This window comes from Cygnus olor, chromosome 6 (assembly GCF_009769625.2).
Source record: "Cygnus olor isolate bCygOlo1 chromosome 6, bCygOlo1.pri.v2, whole genome shotgun sequence".
NCBI classification, from domain to species: Eukaryota; Metazoa; Chordata; class Aves; order Anseriformes; family Anatidae; genus Cygnus; species Cygnus olor.
The window spans coordinates 5,648,287-5,662,179 of record NC_049174.1 but is presented as its reverse complement, the minus strand read 5'-3'; the positions used below and the strand labels follow the sequence as shown (position 1 = coordinate 5,662,179).

General features: G+C 35.7%; 1 long non-coding RNA gene across 2 annotated transcripts in view; it reads right to left on the bottom strand.

Annotated features, from left to right (window-relative positions):
• Nucleotides 1–13,893, bottom strand: part of LOC121072597 — a 144,338-nt gene that overhangs the window by 25,801 nt on the left and 104,644 nt on the right. For both annotated transcript variants that reach the window (XR_005821335.1, XR_005821336.1), the window contains one exon: nt 11,588–11,664. This is a non-coding gene — a long non-coding RNA (uncharacterized LOC121072597). The remainder of the gene's footprint in view (nt 1–11,587; nt 11,665–13,893) is intronic.

Sequence of the window (13,893 nt, the reverse complement as noted above, 5' to 3'; positions counted from 1 at the left end):
GTCCTTTTATTTGCTTCAATTTCGTAGTGAAGCATAAAGAATGCTTCAAAATGGCACTTTACTAAAAGATGTCAACGCAGATGTACCCCATTACAATGATGAGCAAGAATGTTCTGTTCCTTGTTTGCTGTCACTTGGATGACACCTTGGACCGTAGACTTGTGCTATAGTGGTACTTATCCAGCTAAAATATGTCCAAGATCTGGACTACACGTGCTCAGGTATCCAAAGAGTTACAGGGTCACACTCTGTCCCCCATTTCTTTTTCTTTCATAGTTTTTTTTTTTTTTCCTTTTCTTTTATCCCCCCCCCCCCCCCAACTCCCCCCGCCCAAATTGTACAGAGATAACAATATGGTGCCTACTGTAGTATCCCTTCAAGTGTTTGAACTATTGTCAGAAACAATATTTAAAATGAACCAAGATGTGAGATGGGAAGAGGAAAAATTAAAAACTTTATCCAAAACATATAATGTGCATGAAACCAATCAAGCAGAGGGAAATATACTGAGATATCACATTTGATACCAGTAAAAATACGATCAAGGAATGACTGAAAATTTTCTCATATTTTTTTCCAAGCTTCTAATCTCACTGAAGGTTCCTGCAAGAAGCCAAAGGATAGGACAAATCCCAAAAATATAGAGAACAAGGAAAAGAGAAGCAACAACATGTTTTCATTAGCATTCCCTCCATATGATCTTTTCAACCAGCTACCACAGGACTGGATCAAATCAGAATCAAAAGATTTAATTGGTTTATAAAAACACATTTCATTACTTGGTAGTAGAAAACCATTTCTAGCTGGGTCATCATAAGAGGGTCATCATCAAAACATCTATCTCTAACATGCTGTAAAGTGTCTATAATTCTTTGGTTTTTCATTTAAGATGTTCTTAACCCATCAATTTGAAAGAGCATCCTGGAACTGCTACTAGCAAAGATGAGCCATTGGAACATGAATAATAAATTTGAGAAGAAACTCAAAGTCACTCCAAGTCTAAAATTAAATGTTGCCCAGCAATTCTGGTGATTCTCAGCACCCCCCTGTGACTCTGTGAGCACTGTTCATCGATTTAGGTAGAAGACCAGTTTTAAGCATTACACTAGATGTTGTTCATTAATACTGCAAGTTAATTGTTAGCCTCAATTGGGAAAAGATAATGCCTGGAGCTGCATCTATTAAAGTCTGTGTCAGCAACCAACTGGAATAATTGAGTGATAACTGAACACACACACACAGATCCTCCAAAACCATGACATACGGTATATTATCCACTTGGGAATCTTACACTTTAATACAGTCTTCTAACATTTAAAATGTTCACAAGCTTGTATAAATAATCTGCTGTCAAACATATGGAACAAGCTCTAGAAAGTTACTAATTTGGCATGAGAACCATAAGCCATTGCTACAACAAGCTAAACTACTAGATATTCGTAATTCTTAACTTTTTTTTTTTTTTTTTGAGAACTGAATAATCTTGACAAATAACTAACGAAATAATTCAATATATTTTCTCTAGATGGAATATGTGTTTACAGATTTTCACCTTCCAATGAGTACCTTAGACATAGATACATTTCTCAAATACTTGATCTTTTTCATCAGTCAGAGAGAAGTATCTCAGTTCAGGTTTAAACTGTGATTACTTTCCCAAGACTATTTCCTCCTTTTATATTATTTATACAGATTGAAGAAATTTCTGTTAGATTGTTTGATGTTGCTATGTAAATATTCTAAACATGCAATGGCGTATTGATCTGTGTCCAGCACATTCCTGTGATCAGAAATAACAAAGAAGAGCTATTACAAAAAAAAAAAAAAAATGCTATACCTGTCATCTAATTCTAGGTTAGAAACAGATGGCATGATGTGAAACTCTGCTAAATTGCCAATGACACCGAACTAGTTAAAGGTAATAAAGCTACTTTTACTGGAGGGAAAAGTATATCCCTATGTAGACTATACCCCCTAAAATAGAATATAAAAACACTTCTGGAGCAGGGCATACTGGGGATGGCATGACAGAAACAGCAAACTTCTTGAATACTGTTGGTGCTTATTATGCTATGACGTAGTAGAAAATGCTACTAAATAACTCCCTAAATAATGAAGCATGAACTACATACTTGAAGTGAAAATGCAAGATGTCCAGAGAGGCAGTCACAATCATAACAGGATACAAAAATCTTAGAATTAAAACAAATGAATAAACAGTAGCATGGTTTTCAGCTCAACAAGCTGTTAAACATGTTTGTCATGATCATCTTCAAATATCTGAACCTGTATCATGTCAAATTAGTCATGACAAACAAGAACACATGAACATAATTTTTTGGCAAACCTTCAGTCAAGTAAAGTTAAGATACTTTTCAGGTCTGCAAAGTGTATTGCAAATACTCTTGCTGTTACTCATTTTACAGCAAAATAGTATGCTCAATTAAATAAAGAATAAGGGCCTTTCTTTTCCCATTAGCTATACTCAAATAGTAAAAATATTCAAATTAAAAAATTGATGAAAAACTCAGGTAGTTCATTCAGGTTCCAAGTTATTTCCTCATGTCCTGTTATCTGAGGGTAGTCCGCAATTATCTAAATTTATTCCTTGATAATTTCAGGGTTAAAGTAAGGTTGTGTACTTTGTACACTTTTGGAACAATCTGGAACTTTGCTTCAAAAATGATATGTTGCTATTCCATGTATATCTTTTACAAGCTGTTATAGCTTCTTTTCACTTTTATATTATCTAACACTCCACATCACCTCAATTTTGGTATTCAGTTTAATCACTTCAATCTCAGTGTTTTCCCAGAGTGCAATTTCTTTGAATAAGAGCAGCCAGATAACACCCCTCCATGCCTTCAGCAAAGCTGCTGGTCAGACTTGCTTTTCATTGACTCTGTAAAGCTCCTCTGCCAGCACTATGACACCTATACCACTATTCCCAACCTTGAGTAGAGAACTGGTGTGCCAGAATTTGCAGATACAACTCGACCTTTGACCTGCTGCAACATTTTCTTGTTGGTTGCACCCATGTGGAATTTCCCTACTTGTTAGCGAGCGACAGGAGGCAAAACATAAAAGACCATGCAGAGATCTAACACAAGTGTCAGTGATATCCTACAGGCCTAAAAGACAAGGCTGATAAATACCTGCAAACTTTGGAAACCATATTTTACATATGATAGACATGATTAAGTCTGAAGGGTTCTGAGCATGTGTGCATGCATTAGTAACTCATTTTGATCATTTACATCTTCCTTAACAAAACGCAAGTGTGCAGTACTGAAGCAAAATAGTTGTCTTTATATACAATTAGTCCCAAAATAAAGTTTAATATGATGCAATTTAATGAAGAAAGCTCATTTGGTCTAAAAACATGTGCATCAAGCACATCTTTATACTGCAAAATACAAGTCCTTTCTTGAAACAGACCTTATAGAACATAAATCACAGCAGTTTTCTTAAACTCTCATCATCTGAAAACCAAAATCACCTTTATATTCTCTGCAAAGCTTAACCATTACGTTTGCCCAAAAGCAATGTGCATTTTCATGTCTTTTTTTATACACAGTAATTTTATTAAGGAGATTTCATTTTCAAAGGAAATTGAACAAAGCAATTTAAAGGCACTCAAAGGAATAATAAGCAGTAGTGAATTTTGGTAGATGAAGGAGTTATTTCCTATTTATTTTTCTATTACATGTTCAAATTGGAAATATGCCTATAAATGATCAAGTCGGGAAGAACCACAATCTGCCATAAAATGCTAAGAACCACCAGTACATGAAACCACGCACCTGTTAATAAGTATTTGAATAGGGTAATAAGAGTAGAGGTACAACTGCACAATTAAAGAAAAACCTCTAAGATGTGGGAGAACACACTGATATCTTTTGAACCAAAATAATGAATAGGTGGGAGTTGTTTAAAGGTGGAATATAATATAAACAATTTTTTTTTGAACAAGCATGAGAAATACGTTACCTCAGATAAGCCTACCACACAGAGCACATTTGAGATAGAAAAGGAAAGCCTGAAAAAAACATAATTGTTCTTTACCAGTGGTGTCCTCGTCTGTAAATTGAACAGAAAAGACTTATAACCAGAATTATATCCATGACTATCCTAGAGAACTCAAGAAATGCAAGGACTGGGGTACAAAAAAAAAAAAATTAATAGAACTAAGCACAAGACTGTGACAAAATAATACGTTAAAGGAAAATTGTGGCAACCATGAAAAATGTCACCACCAACATCCAGAAACAAATCCCACAGCCACTTTAATTAAGGTGGGGGAAAAGAAAACAAACAATGCAATTTCAGATGAAATTATTCCAAGAATATGTAAATATGTAAATGTCAAGTCTGCATTTGGTACACAAGGTAAGTGATTAACAAGAGTATATATTCCAATTTTTCAATATTAAAAAAATAGGTATAATGAAAAGTTAGTAACAGCCAAAGGACCTAAAGAGAATAAAAAATGGGAGTTTTATTTTGTTTTGTTTTGTTTGTTTATTTAAGTGTTAAGAGCATAATTAGAAAATTGTTGCTAAGGGTCAGACCCACTGACTACAAAGGCATTACACATGGATAAGAGATGGCACTGGCATATTAACACCCTCAAAAAAAAAAATGCAAAATTGAGAAGTCAAAGATTGGTGAGCTTGCTTTGCTTTATGAAATCAATTTTGAGACATAAGCAGACAGAAAAAATTATTTAATGCATTAGGCAGTGAAGAAGTCTTTATCTAAAACAATGATAACAGCAACAATACAGAATTTATTTGTTATAGCAGTTGCTATGCGAATAAGTAGAAATGTTGAACACACAGGACTTAGATGACATGGACAAAAGAAAAATTCAATTGAAATAATGACTCCACCATCTATTCTGTCCAAAGCAAAAGCTAAGTAAAGTTTTGGAGGTTTGTAGGAATAAAGAATAGCAAATATTTTGACTAAAAGCTGCAGGCTATGAAAACTTTCTCTGAATCTCATTTGATTGTCCACAACAAGTGGCCAAATATTTAGAGAACCAGACATCTAGAGAAACATGAAAAGGGACAAAACAGCTTCTTCATATTTCAACTGCAAACCTTTCCATGTACATCTCGTTCTTTCTTTTCAGTAGATTTATAAAAAAATAATAAAATGGAAAGCTTACTCATTGTGATACATTCAGGGATATTTAAAAGTGTTATTAGAATAATTTAAACCCTGAAACTAAAAACTAGGAATGTCCACAAAAACTTCTATTTAGTGTACTACTCCAAACTTGCAGTTTCACACAACAGCACTAACAAGATCAGTGGAAATTAATCCATATACTAAAATAGTAAATGTTCCAAGAAACAGTGAAAAGACAAATGTAAACCAAACTATGAAGTTAATGTATAAATAACCTTTTGACCCTGATGAAAATCATATTTAAATTAACACGAGCATTTCCATTGGTCTCAGTAGACTTCATATGGTTCCAAAATGTGATGTCCTAAGCTACAGGCATAGGGAAAGACAAACAGGTAGAAAGAAATATTCTGTGGGAAGAGTTTACAAAAAGAATAACACTGACATGATTAACCTGAATAACAGAGAAAATTCAGCTTGAACAGAAGTACAGATCATAAATTTTCAGAAATTTGAGTTTTGCATACAGTTGTGGTACCACTTTTTTTTTTTTTTTTTTTTTTTTTTTTACACTTGAAAGATTATTAAAAAATGAGAAATCTTTTTCTTCAGTTGAAAGTAATCATGAAGTTTTTATATGGACAGTTAAAGAGACTTTTAGATTTTAAAAAAATATAATTTTGAACCTATCAGAGACTCATCAGCAACCCACTGAAACCTTCTCACGAGGTCCTTTCAGACTTCATTGTGTTTACAATGACTTCTTAATTAGGTTGTAGGAAATCACCTCCTGAGCAGACCCAGAGCACCATTATTATGCCCATATAACTGCATATTATCTCTATTTCTATATTCAATTAGTATTATGTCAAAATTACTCCAAAGAGAGAGTTTTGCTAAGTTATTGTAAATACTTACATTTTTTATTTGTTCTAGGTAGAGAAGAAGGAACTGTGGTGCTGGAGATAAAAGAAAGCTGAGAAATATGGACACGGCTGTGCTCAGTGCATACTATAGAAATTATGTTCTAAATGGTCAGGGGAGGGGAAAGAATGAACACCAGCTTCTCAATAAGTAAATTATTTCTTCATACAATCACTTGTTGACCGTTTACATCTTAAGCTTGTGTAGAGTTTCAACACAAGTAGTATGTTTATTTGTAGCAAGTTAATCACTATAGAACCCATAAACTAGGTGCCTAATTTCAGAATTATTTCTCTAGAACAAATAAAGTAAGAGAAAAAGTGTATATATATTAAAAAAAGATGCTTAATAATTCTTCCTAGTTTTTCCTTTTCCCTGCTCTCTGTTTTAAGAAGACCAGAGCATGTAATTAATGATAGAGTATGGTCATGTAATTGCAGTAAATTCAGAGTACTTTAGGAAGTTACTCCCATCTTCAGAAAACTGTGTGCAAACCTACCATCCATGGCAATGCAAAATGAAATGATTTATCATATGCATCTTACAGGGATGGACTGCTGAGTCCATCCTTTGTAGACCCAAGTTAAACATTCAAAATATTTCCTGTTTTCCAGTTTTTAAGCACAACACATTCCATTTGAGGACAAACACATCATTAAAATACAAGCTAAATTGTTATTGGTACTAGAAACATAATCCTACAATCATCATTCAATCCTATGAAAGCTATGGCTGTTACAAAGTCCAACTCATTTACCTAAGTCACCTAGTTCAAATACCGTGTTTCTGCCAAGAATATCAGCACCTCAGGCTTTCTAACCTCTCTCTAGGCAAAAACAACAGTTCTGGATTATCTTCTAGGGAACAGAAAAGTTGCTTTACTTTTTTTTTTTTTCCTCCCAATGAACATTTCCTTCAACATAATAACCAGTTACAGAAAAGATATTAGGAATTATCTGATGATCTATTATTTGGGATGGCTGGAGGAGGACAGCAAGTGCTGCTGCTCCTGATGACTGCAGTAATTCCATACCTACACCCAAACTTGGCTCTGATCTGTTGCAGGATAAATGCCAAACCTCTTCTTCCCTTGCCTACACTCACTTTTGCGTCGAAGAATGCAAGAAATATTAATGGTGGTATCTTAAGAGATTACACTTCTCCAAAGCACATCTGACAACCCTCTAAAATCATACGAGTCTGTCTCTGCTGAGAAAAGCAGTTTTTCAAAAGCCATCTTGGAAATCTTTACACTGATTATTGTCCTGCACAGGTAGGCATTCAACTTCAAGTTCTGTGTTAATATTTGAGCTGAATTAATGTTAAATTAAGATTATTTCTGCACTATTAAATACTTATGGATAAAACAATGAAGACAATTTCAAGAAATATATGCAAATTTACTGGCTCCAACCCTCATCTCCCTTAACATTGTTTTATGTTACTAGTTGCAATCAAATTATTTACTCTGGACAATCCTGTACTACATTATGCTGCACAGAAGGCACTGGAATCTAACAAAAATGCATATTTTTTGTGAGGGGTTTACTTGTAACTCTTGTTTTCCTGCTCCAAAAGCTATTTGCAAAGGATCCCAGCCACGTTACTAGAAAACATCGTCGTTTTCAACATTATTCCATTTAGTCTATAATTTATAGAAGCTGCTACTACCTACCTTTTTTTTTTTTTTTTCTTTTCTTTTTTTTCCCCCTAGGACAAGCTTTCAAATAAGTTCGGTGCAATAACATTCTTTGATGACTTGTGCTCTCAAGTGCTTTAATACAGTACATCAGGTTATTTAAAAGCTGTAATAGCTTTTTTGTTTATCCATGATTTTAAAGAAATGTCAACTCCTTACAACTTATTTTCAGAGGAAAATATTTTCAAATATGTTAAAATCTATGAAAATTAACACTTATTAGAGATGTATTTATTTTTCTGAGAAGGAAGGAATTGATGTTGTTGTTGTTGAATGTAGCTTAAAATTTTCCCTGCAATTGGAAGTGTTTTGGATTGACATTTTCCAGTAAAACTGAAGGAAAATACTCTTTATTTGCTCAGTATTAAAAATATATTTCACTGTTACAAATTTGTGTGTCTGTATATCCAAAGCTCTCATTCATGTCTGGAGCTCATCATGAACAGCATCTGTACACACAGTGCCTATCACAGAAGGCTATAATCTACAGAGATTACAAATGAATTAATTAGGACTCAAAGTCTAATTTCAGTCTCCTCTTCAGCCAACAATTTTGCATGCGATGTTTGGTAAGCCTGTTTATATCTCAAATTCCTTCACCTGTGTGGTGGTCTTAGACTTGTAGTTCATCCCAAACTTAGAGACATGCCTGGTACATTAGGATCACCTACCATTCCTGTCCATTTTCTCTCTCCAACTGTTCCTGACCTTCTGGCCCCAGTTACTGCTTTTTGTCTTTGTAGCTTCAGACAAAATTGGAAGAGCAGAAAGGGAGAAAACATTCAGTGCAGGGATGTTAGAAAACAACAGCAAAAAAATGTGTAATGGCCCTGCCATGATAGTTAGTACCCTGCCGTGATAGGTCACCCACCAACTGCTTCAATCCTCTATTTTTCTTAAAGTTCAAGAAAACATGAGTGTGCATCTTAATTATCCAACTAATCTGATTTCAAAAGGATGATGAAAAGGTCTTGTTAAGGAAGATGTACAAACATATTCTATAAAATTCTGTTTACAATAAACAATGGAGGAACCTGACCAGCTTCTGCTGTTTTCTTTCACTCCTGCCCACATACACAACTTTTTTTTTCTTTCTTTTTTTTCCCCCCCCCCTATTCTACATGACTGAAAAAGACTGGAAAGTTGTGGCAGAAAAATACACTATTAAGCCCTTTAAGCCTCACAATGGTCCTGGTCCTTCAAATATCGATTGAAGTTGGTGTTTGGATCTGCTGAAATTCTTATTTATATTAGGACTGCACACTCAAAGCTGAAATGGAGCCAGCTCGGCCTGTCCTGCTGTCTAGAATACAGCACTCAAACATACTGATGGATAAGTTTTATGCTGGGAGATGCAGACAAAAAAAAGCACTTCAGCAAAAACTGTTCCACTTTCTTAGAATTACCACCTTACAGAATTCTCCATTACTCCTGCTTAAATAGGTTTTCAGTAATTAACTTCTATATATTAGAACTTAAAGGTGATAGATGGTAGTTTCATGAAACGAGGGATGAGCATATGATATCCCCCACAAAAGGATATCCACCACACACAGCTGGAGGTGCCAAAACCCTGGAAACGAACCTATGTGCAAAAGCCATGTAAGCAAGGCTTGACCCAGCTCCTTGTAACTCCAGCCTCCCAGTCTAGTTGATGAAGTCCACAGAACAGAGGACCTGTAAGATACCTCTTTCCTTCCTTTCATCCCCCCAGAATTAATACCTCAAAATGGACCATATAACAAGTTTATGAGATGCTGACAGTTCATAACTACTTGGTAAAATTTAGCTTCAAAACTTGTATCCTACTAGTATGTGAGGTTCTGATCCCTGCTGTATGGTACCCCCCAATTCATTGTACCAAACCAACTGTACGTAAGGCTATAAAACTAAACACAAAATCCTAAGACAAAATACTGAAGCCTCTTTTCAATGAGGCTGAAAAGCCTCATTTTCCTCCTCGTGTTTGAATTCCTCAGTATATTCTCATAAAACTTTCATAAGATGAGAAACCACTTTTTTCCACATATAGTAAATGCTAAATTAGCATGCCAATAAGACTTTTGAATTTAAATGGATTCTCTCTTATTTCCTTAGTTAAACTACTAATTAACTGTCATTTTTTCCAACTAGAAATTAGAAACAATTATGTGTATGCAGACAGTCGTATAGTAGGGACATTTCTCCATTTACAGCAGAGAAATTATTTACTGTTGGCATGAAATACAATGCAACCTGCTACAGCAAAACAGCAATGTTGCTGGCCCCATTAGCAATTATGGTATCTACTGTAATTCTTCCAGCACATTATCTCCTATGAGTTAAGTTACAGTATATCAGAGGACTTAGACATTTGCTAAATAACATCACAAAGCCAGCAATCAGTTCTCAGAAGTACATAATAACCTAACTTCTTATTTATAAGCTGGGCCACTGATGTTAATGAGGATAACCTCTGTGCTTAGACAGGCATGTTTTTAACTGCTCTGTCAGAATCCGATACTATTCCCGAGTGTATCTAAAGAAAACTTATTGGATGTAAACAATAATGTATACATGCATATTTGTACTCATAAAGGGAAATCATTTGTAGCTAATAAACACAGCAAATCAGTTAAGGCTTTCTGGACAAAACGCATCTATACAGCCATTCAGTTTCAGAGGGCATACCCATTACGCATTAAGTCCAGCACACCCCACTGTCACCAAAGCAGCAAGGCAGACTTCCCTGAGCCACTTTCTTCCAACAGCCCCTTTGTCACAGCTGGCTCCCCCATCTCCAGGCTGACAGTTTGACACATCTAGCATGCCGGCTGCTCTCATGACACAGCACTTGCACTGCATATTCCAGTTCCCCCCTTATTCTTCTGCTCTTTTTTTTTTTTTTCCTCCATATGAAACGGGAGACAAATGTACATCAAATTGAGCAGCACTTCAGGTGTGCATAGTAGGAGGATCTCCAAATTACACTGTGTGGCTGTGCCCCACTGCCCCCACTCTTGGCTGAAAATAAAAAGTCTCTTACAACTACCAACCCATCATCTGAAGATCCAGCTCAATTAGTTGAATCCTTAGACTCTAGAGTTTTACATGTTTACAGTGGCTGAAGTCTCACAGTTACTGACCCGCCCAACAGCTGAGCCAGCACTGCCTTGCACAAAGCAGGCATCTTAATCATTGGATTCATTTTAGACTTCGCTTTAGCAATCATTACAATTAATTTGCTGTCAAATACTCTACAATCTACAAATATAACAGGAAAAAAAAAAAAAAAAGCAGTGTCCAAGTCTGTGAAGCAAAGGGAATTACAATTTCTAGATTGTTTCACATCTGCTTCTTAAACATTTGGAAAGTATCAGGGTTATTACCATCAGTTTGCTGCTTCTGACTGGTCTGTAGTCATTTAAGCAAGCCTCATATTCTCATTTTAATATTTAATGAAATACATAGGATGCTAAGTGCATCGCTGTAAAGATGTTTCATGAGTATAGTACAGTAGAATACTAACTTTCCAGCTTGCTATATTAATCAATATGGTTGCCTCGGTTGCACAAATATAATTAAATTTTCATTTCAGTTCACTAAAAGCAAGATTATCTATAAATATTTCAACCAAGAGGATTAGATGGTTAGCATTCTATTTATCAAGAATAATACTTTTAAAACACCTTCAGAAAAAAAAAAAAAGAAAATAGAATTAAAGTTTATCTAGAGCTTGATCGTGATTTTCAAGAACTAACGAAAGACATATGGAGATAAAATTCTACACCTGGATACCTAGTTTTTACTTGATACAGAATGAGTCTTCTCCTTATCACTGGGACATACCTGCACTGTTTCAGTCTGAGAACTGGAGTGCACGACACCTTTCAAGTATCAAGACCGAGCTTGGGTTATGAATACACCTGTAAGAAAGAGATAGAAAGAGAACTTTTAAGTAGAATGGTTTCTTTCTTTTCTTCCTTTTTTTTTTTTTTTTTTTTCCCATATTCGTAGTGAAGTACGACGCCTGAAAGATCAATTTGATTTATTATCCTTTTTCACATAAAATAGTGGATTTGCCCTGGAAGATCACACAGGTAGATGGGGAAAGCCCCAGCCCCCAGCAGTTCCAGTGCCACCATGAGACAGAGGGAACAGAAAAAGAAAAAGACTCCCAAGTCAGACTAGAAACTGTGCGCACCACATCCTCAAATACCCAGCTGCACTGGCAAATTCACTGTTGGATTACCCTGAAACATTGGTTCATAGAGATCCAAGTCATCGCATAAAGCCTGTTCTCCATGCTCAATGCAGATGTTGTCTGCTGCTCTCATCCTAGCTGTGACTGGCAACAATAATATGGGGAGCAAGAAGAGATAACAATATCGTGATGAAGACATGCCCATGCTTAAAACATTTAAGAGTCAATTCTATGCTTAGGTAACCTAACAGACTTGTATGGATGTGTGTGGCAGATAGAGTTTGGTTTTGCCATTTTCTGATGTAATCATCTTGGGTTTCAGACTATAGTTAGAGAAAAGACAATGTGACAAAGGACCCATTAAAAGTATCATTCCTGTTAACACAATTTTTATGTGAAGTAGTAAGGAAAGCACTCTGAACACATCAAGCACAATTTCTGCCACAGCTGGAATTAGATATACACATTTAAATCTCACACTTGACTTGGAAAATTTCCTAGTAAGAAGAAACTACTGATTATACCCGATATGTCATTTCATCAAAATGCTACCAGTGGAAGTGAGATTTCACATCGATTGGACTAACGGTCCCTTGGCCCATGGAAGTGCGCATCAAGTGCACACATGGATTCTGTAACAAATATACCAATCCATTCCTCAGAAACGCTTACAGATAAAACATTGCTGCTTGCAAGCAAATCACAATAGTTCTAGATAATATTTTTGAAATACTAGTAGGCTTTGAAATCATACAAGAAAATAGCTTACCCCAGAGTTCAGAAGGTAAAAGAAGAAAAATAAAATAGGGCAGTATACACGTGGGATATGCCATCCCTAGAAGGATCAGGAATAGATGTTTGAAGTTTGCAACAGCAACTGATATTCATGTACCAGTGCCTGGTGCAGCCATGCCTGGCTTGATAATGCATGCTGTGGTGTACACACCAAATAAAGCAATGCAGAAGGAGCAAGACAACACCCCCCCCCCCCCCCAAAAAAAAAAAAAAAAAAAAAAAAAAACAACACCAACCAAACAAACAGGAGGCATAACAGCAAGAACAAAGGCAATGTTATCTACCTCCCCTAAAAATTTAATTTTGTAATGAGATTTTTGGCTTTAAGCTGTGATGGGGCAGGAGGAGTTGAACTGGGAGCAGCCCTTGGGAAGGGTCCTGGCTCTGCCCTGGGCAGCACCACTGAACTGGGTGCTCACCAAGCACCAGCCGCAAGGTGGGCACGAACCGCAGTTTGGGTGAAGACATGCTCATTTAAGGGATGCTGACACCCAAGTGAATGTTCCTCCCCCTTCTAACCTTTGGGACTGTAGCACCAGAATACCTTCCATCTTAAATCCTGACATTTTACATTAAATACTTCCAGTACATCTAATTAAGCTTGTCTCTCAGTTTTGTAAGATACAGGCATGAGAGGATTTTATTTCCTTTACAGCTGTGTGTTTTTCAAGGAAAAAATATGAGTAAGATTACATAGAACTCTTTAAAAGACACTAACAAAGAGTGACTGCAGAATTTGTGGAATCTTTACTAAGGTATGTTTAAGCTCTTTATATTGAGGTGTTATGTAAAATAGTTTATTTCAGATGCACCCATTTGGATACCTGATCAGTGTCTGTGTCATGAATAAAAGGAATGAAGGAAAAAAATGACAATTACTGGCTAGAGTAGCCTGAGGAAGCAGATTTCAGTTTATTATTATTGTGGGGAAAGCACATTACATTGACTGAAAAGTCCATCGCTGCTTTTTAAAAATCATATTGTAAACATTTCACTGGGTTTTATTTTCTCTGTTAATTGCATTCTGTTGCAAAATCCATTGTGTTACATTTTTGAGGTGCTAGCAGACGAGTGCAATAAAAAAACATACTTACTTTTTCTTCTACTACTGCACTTCCCTATATAGTTATCAAACCACCAATAAATTTTAAGTGAT